Genomic DNA, 6,430 nt, shown 5'->3' with positions numbered 1-6,430 from the left:
AAGAAATGAACTTAACATATTAGTTCATATCAAACATTTTACATTTTTATTTGTAAACTATACTTTTCAAACTTGCAAATCCGATAAAGAATATTACTAGGATAATATTAATTATTCCGAGTCATGCAAATCACTTACTCACAAATACGGTTTTAAACAACCTTTTTAACAACTAGGAGATGCCCCTTGGGTCATCGTCTGACTCGCGCCCCAAGAGGCCGTCTCTTTTCATATTTCAAAACCTGGACAGGTCTTTTTCCCTCGCCTAATGGCTCGCGCCCCAATGGGGCTGCCTGTGTGACACCCTTATATATAGCGTTAAATAAACACGTAAATTCTACAGAAAAACTGACAGGATATGTTTGTAATTGGTTCAACTAGACAAAACCTGTAATTTTTAAAACTTTTCTAAACCATTCACAAACATTTCCAAGAGGAGGGTGCCAAAACCTGCAAATACTAACAAACTAATTTACATAACTATGCTAAAGGCAAGAAAATATAGAGATACAAACCAAAGTAAAAGAGGGAGACATATGTCCCTTCAAAATATAAACATAACCAAAAGTCTAAAGGTTTACTACAAAAATAGTCAAACTAAGTCCAAGGTTCTTTTGCTCACTAGCTCGTCTGTGTACCCCATTTAATCATCTTCAACCTGTCAATCGCATTTTATACAAACACGAAAGCCACAATTCAGTGGGGAGTAACTTCGAGTCCTCCCAGCCACGAAATGTCATATTTAATGTAACATGTAATGTAACATGTAAACAACATGATAAATAATTCAATTATCAAATATTCTAACATATGAACACTAAACTGACCAATTTAAGCTATCATGTGAAACATATAACAAACAGTAATCCAAACTTTATCAATTGTAACCGGCTTACATCCCACCTATTACAATTCATAAAATCACCATACAAGAAAGGGCAATATATCAAAGACAAGCATAAGTTCTTAGTACGGTCAATAGTCACTCTGTAACTCGAGTCTATACCACGAGGTAGGGAAGGTAATCGAACCGGTATCTTGGCTCAGAGGTTCTATCAAAACATGGCCAAGACACAACACAACCCTAGCCTAAAATCTCATGGAGACCTAGACATGCGGATACACACCACCGCACCCAAGACCCACAATTTTTCTAAAACAAAGTGAGTACCCTAAGGAGTCCACCAAAGGGTTGGCTAGTACTTAAGCTGACCACTTACCCTCAAAATAAGTAACGAGGTCATGCCCCAACTTGGATATAATCCCACCAAGTCAGGAACACAAAGGCTATTAAGCAGTGAACATATACTCGTCAAAGACTATAAAGACCTATCTATGACAAACAACAACAACCGCAAGAAGTATTTAATACCAATACCATTTCTAGCAATATTAACAATATTAAAGGTTTCAGGGAATCTAGGGCCGTTTCTACAATATAAGAAACTATTAAATTCAACCAACAACACATGTGAACTAAAACTTAATAAATGGCCTAAAACAAGAAAAAGGCCGATTATCCAATTCATATAAAATTTCATTCAACCGAATTTTTACCCGCAACCCCGATCTGCGACAGTGCGGGTTAAATTGCGGCTGACCAATCACACAATTGACTGACATCGATTCAGTCAAAGGGACCAAGGCTCAGTTTTCGGCATAATCATCCAAACATTACAATTATCGCTATAAAATTCATTTTGAGCTTATTCATTACAATTTCATTTTATAACCTATTCTAACATGTGTCAACTACCAAAATAAACATAATTTTTACCATCAACATAATTTTTACTACTAATATGATTCATTTCAAAAGATTACCCATTTGTTACTTATACTAATTATAACATTAATAAACCCGAAATGACAAATAATGCATGAAAAACCGCGAAACAAGCAACGGGCTGACCCGGGCCAGCCGTGGGCCTGCACGGGCCTGCTGGGCCTGCTGGCCGCCACCCCCAACCCTCCATTTCTCCATTTTTGTTCAGTTTAACATCGTCTGAAGCATCAATTAATCGTACCCAATTCATTTCCATACTAATATGAGAACTTAAACTAACAAAAGACATGAATTAGACAAGAATTTAACCCATATTATCATGTGAAATAAACTACTCACACAACAATCACAAAATCATACAAGAAAACAAGATTGTGACATTAAACCGTCGAGTAACTCGAAATATGTTACCTTTAGCAACAAAATGAGCAACTAGCACCTTGAACCCAAACCCTAATCTGCCAACTAACCACTATCTTCAACAATATACGAGTCCCCAAACTCGTCTTCCAAATCTTCACCTAAAGAAACAATAAAAACACAACAATAAGCACAAAAAATCGAAATATGCCCAAATTTGTCTTTAATGAACATCAAGAAAACTGAAATTAAAACATACTAGGATGTAGATCTTGAAGAGAGGATTCCGAAAATATAAATTTTGTGAAAATCGGACTAGAAACGAGTGAGTTATGGTGAAATTTGGCTTAGAAAAGCTTAGGTTGAATAGAAATGGTGTTTTGTTGCTAGAAGGTTCAAGGAACATGAATGGAAAAGAAAAAAAAATGAAAAGGAAAGGAAGGGGGAGGGTGCCGCGGGAAAGGGAGAGGAAGGGAGCGGGTTTTAGGCGGGATTTCATGAGTCGGGTTTGGCTCGTTACGACGATAATTAGAACCGCTTGTCAATTGCAAATTCCGACAAGACCAAAGTTCTTAAACACGAGATTACAAGAAAATTGAGTATTCATATGACCCATTTCCATAATCGTTTGCCCAATTTTCAAAAGAGTCGTCATTTTTCCCCGATATGCCCTTATTTCGAAATAAAAAGTTTTTACACGGTTTAAACTATTTTTAAACATTTCGAAACTATCAAAATAAATACTTTTCTTCAAAATATAATAAAATTATATTTCTTTGAATTATTATTACTTCAAATACATTAATATCAAATTTTACTTGATTAATAAATTACTTCCGCAATATATTAACGGTCCGAAATTACGGGGTGTTACAATCATCCCTCCTTTTAAAAAGTTTCGTCCTCGAAACTTAGAAGGAGAAATTATAGTATACAACATCTTAATAATATAATCATAGGAAAAATATAGGTATCTTTTCAATGAAACGGTGATACTCTCGTTGATCAGACAAGAACATCCACATTCATATCAAGATATAAAAATATTTCTACACCAATAAATGAGAAAACCCATTATTGGGACGTCTCCAACAACGAGATTTAACATTCACTAATGTTAAAACCATTAAAAATCATAAAAGCATTTTCAAAATTTTAGTTTAAAGTTCTATAATAAGAATAATATCTTTACTAATTATGATTAAACACGGCTTAGTAACTCGGAAAAAGAGTAAGAAAAGGAATACCTTACGAGAATAATTCAGGATATTTAGCTAACATAGAAGCTTCAGTCTCCCAAGTCTCTTCTTCGACATTTCCACAACGCCAAAGAACACGGACTAGAGGTACAACTTTGCTCCTAAGTTGCTTGTTGGCTTTTTCAAGAATCCGAATTGGCCTTTCTTCAACCGCCAAGTTAGGCTCCAATTCAAGAATCTCTTCTTGGATGATATGGCTAGGGTCACTAATGTACTTCCTCAACTGAGAAACATGGAAGACATTGTGAACCTTGCTCAGATTTGGGGGCAATTCTAAACGGTAAGCAGCAGGACCAATCATTTCAATCACCCAGAAAGGTCCAATATATTTAGGGCTCAACTTCCCTTTTACGCCAAACCGTTTCACCCCTTTCACAGGTGACACTTTAAGGAATACTTGATCATCAACCTCAAAGGAAAGTGGTCGACGACGGACATCAGCATATGATTTTTGACGGTCCTGAGCGGCTTTCATCCGCTCCCGAATGATCTTAACTTGTTCAATGGACTCGGTCACCAAATCAGGTCCTAACATTGGAACATTTTGGGTTTGATCCCAACAGACTGGAGTACGGCATTTTCTACCGTACAGAGCTTCATATGGTGCCATTTTAATGGAGGCTTGATAGTTGTTGTTGTAAGAGAACTCAACCAGAGGTAAACATTTCTCCCAAGAAGTTTGGAAATCTAAAGCACAGGCACGAAGAAGATCCTCTAAAGTTTGAATTGTTCTCTCAGTTTGACCATCAGTGGCGGCGTGAAAAGCAGTGCTCATCAATAGTTTACTACCCAAGGCCTCCGTAATGCAGTCCAGAAACGAGAACAAAATCGAGGGTCTCGATCTGAAACTATATCTTTAGGAACCCCATGATAGCGCACTACTTCATTCACATAGGCACCAGCTAGAACTTCTAATCTCCAGGTCTCTTTGATAGGAATAAACCGAGCACACTTAGTCAATCGGTCCACAACCACCCAAACAGCATTCTTCCCAGTGGAAGTTCTGGGTAAAGCCATCACAAAATCCATGGAAATAGACTCCCATTTCCAAAGAGGAACATCCAAGGGTTGAAGCAAACCCTCGGGCTTTTGATGCTCTACCTTTACTTTCTGGCAGGTGAGGCATTTACTGACATACTCCATAACTTCAATCTTCATCCTAGGCCACCAGAATTGCAATCTCGAATCTTTGTACATTTTGGTACCTCCCGGATGAACGGAGTAAGGAGAGAGGTGTGCTTCATCAAGAATTCTTTTTCTCAAATCGGCTGCACTCGGAACATAGATTCTACCATGATAACGAAGATACCCATCATCATCAATCTTACAATCCTTAGCTTGCCCAAGTTGAATTTTAGCTCGAATGGATTTGAAAGTAGGATCATCAGGAAGACAAGCACGGATCTCACGGTAGAAGTCAGGTTCGGCTGACATGGCATCAAGATGATGAGAGCCCCTTTTTACAAGGCTTACTCCTAATTTTTGAAGTTCTAAAGCAAGTTCAGGAGGTAATTCCTGAAAAGAATTCAAAGAATGACAGGATTTTCTGCTAAGAGCATCAGCCACCACATTAGCTTTTCCTTCGTGATAAATTAGATCGGCATCATAGTCATTCACCAATTCTAACCATCTTCTTTGTCTCATGTTCAGCTCTTTTTGGGTAAAGAGATATTTCAGGCTTTTGTGGTCGGTGTAGATGTTGCAATGGACTCCAATGAGGTAGTGTCTCCAAATCTTTAAAGCATGCACCACCGCAGCTAATTCAAGATCATGAGTCGGGTAGTTAACTTCATGAACTCTAAGCTGTCGAGAGGCATACGCAATGACTTTCCCTTTTTGCATCAAGACACAACCTATACCATGCTTAGAAGCATCACAGTAAACATCAAAGTCCACTCCTTCTTCAGGTAAGGTCAACAACGGAGCGGTAGTCAACCTCTTTTTCAATTCCTGGAAGGCATTTTCACACTCCTCGAGACCACACAAACTTAGACTCTTTCTTCAAAGAATCGAGTCATCGGTCTAGCAATCTTTGAAAAATCCTTCACAAATCGCCGATAGTAACCCGCCAAGCCAAGGAAACTACGGATTTCAGAAACATTGGTCGGACTTTTCCAATCAACAACGGCTTCAATTTTGGCAGGATCTACCATAACGCCCTCTTTTGAAATGACGTGCCCAAGGAAGGTCACTTTAGGTAACCAGAATTCACATTTAGAGAATTTAGCATACCATTTTCACGGCGTGAGAATCTCCAAAATAGCACGAAGGTGTTGGACATGTTCTTCTTCAGATTTAGAATAGATCAGGATGTCATCAATGAACACTACAACGCATTTGTCAAGGTGTTCTCTGAAAGTACGGTTCATCTGATCCATGAATACTGCTGGAGCATTGGTCAAACCGAATGGCATCACCGTAAACTCGAAATGACCATATCTCGTACTGAAGGCGGTTTTAGGAATGTCAGCTTCTCGGACTGGAATTTGATGATAGCCCGAACGAAGATCAATTTTAGAAAAAATGGAAGCACCTCGGAGTTGGTCGAAAAGATCATCAATTCTAGGAAGAGGATATTTATTCTTGATAGTAACCCGGTTAAGTTCACGATAATCTATGCATAACCGCATAGATCCATCTTTGTTCCTTACAAAGAGAACAGGAGCACCCCAAGGTGAAGAGCTAGGTCGGATAAAACCTTTGGCAATCAAATCATCCAGCTGAGCCTTTAGCTCTTTCATTTCAGACGGTGCCAGCCTATAAGGAGCTTTAGCAATAGGGCCGGTACCAGGAATGAGATCAATAGTAAATTCAACTTCCCTTTCAGGAGGAATTCCCGGTAGCTCATCAGGAAAAACATCGGGAAATTCACATACTACAGGAATGTTCTCTTTAGGAGGCAGAGAGGAAGAATCAGAAGGAGTCACCATACACAAGAAGGCTTGATGACCCTTTTTCATCGCATTGACAAACTTCATAGCAGAAATTAATTTAGTACCGGTTTGTCTTTTAACCATTTGATAAG

The 6,430-nt window shown here is 38.4% G+C and overlaps 1 long non-coding RNA gene across 1 annotated transcript; it reads right to left on the bottom strand.

Moving 5' to 3' along the window:
• Positions 1-431: 431 nt before the first annotated feature.
• Positions 432-2,540, bottom strand: LOC141598363 (uncharacterized). Its single transcript, XR_012523451.1, has 3 exons — positions 2,406-2,540; positions 2,198-2,301; positions 432-658 (listed from the first exon to the last, which is right to left on the bottom strand). It is a non-coding gene; the product is annotated as an uncharacterized LOC141598363 (long non-coding RNA).
• Between the last annotated feature and the right edge of the window lie 3,890 nt (positions 2,541-6,430).

The sequence above is a fragment of the Silene latifolia genome, chromosome 9 (genome assembly GCF_048544455.1).
Source record: "Silene latifolia isolate original U9 population chromosome 9, ASM4854445v1, whole genome shotgun sequence".
NCBI classification, from domain to species: Eukaryota; Viridiplantae; Streptophyta; class Magnoliopsida; order Caryophyllales; family Caryophyllaceae; genus Silene; species Silene latifolia.
Note: the sequence above shows the minus strand (reverse complement) of the source record. Positions and strands in the feature narration are given on the sequence as shown.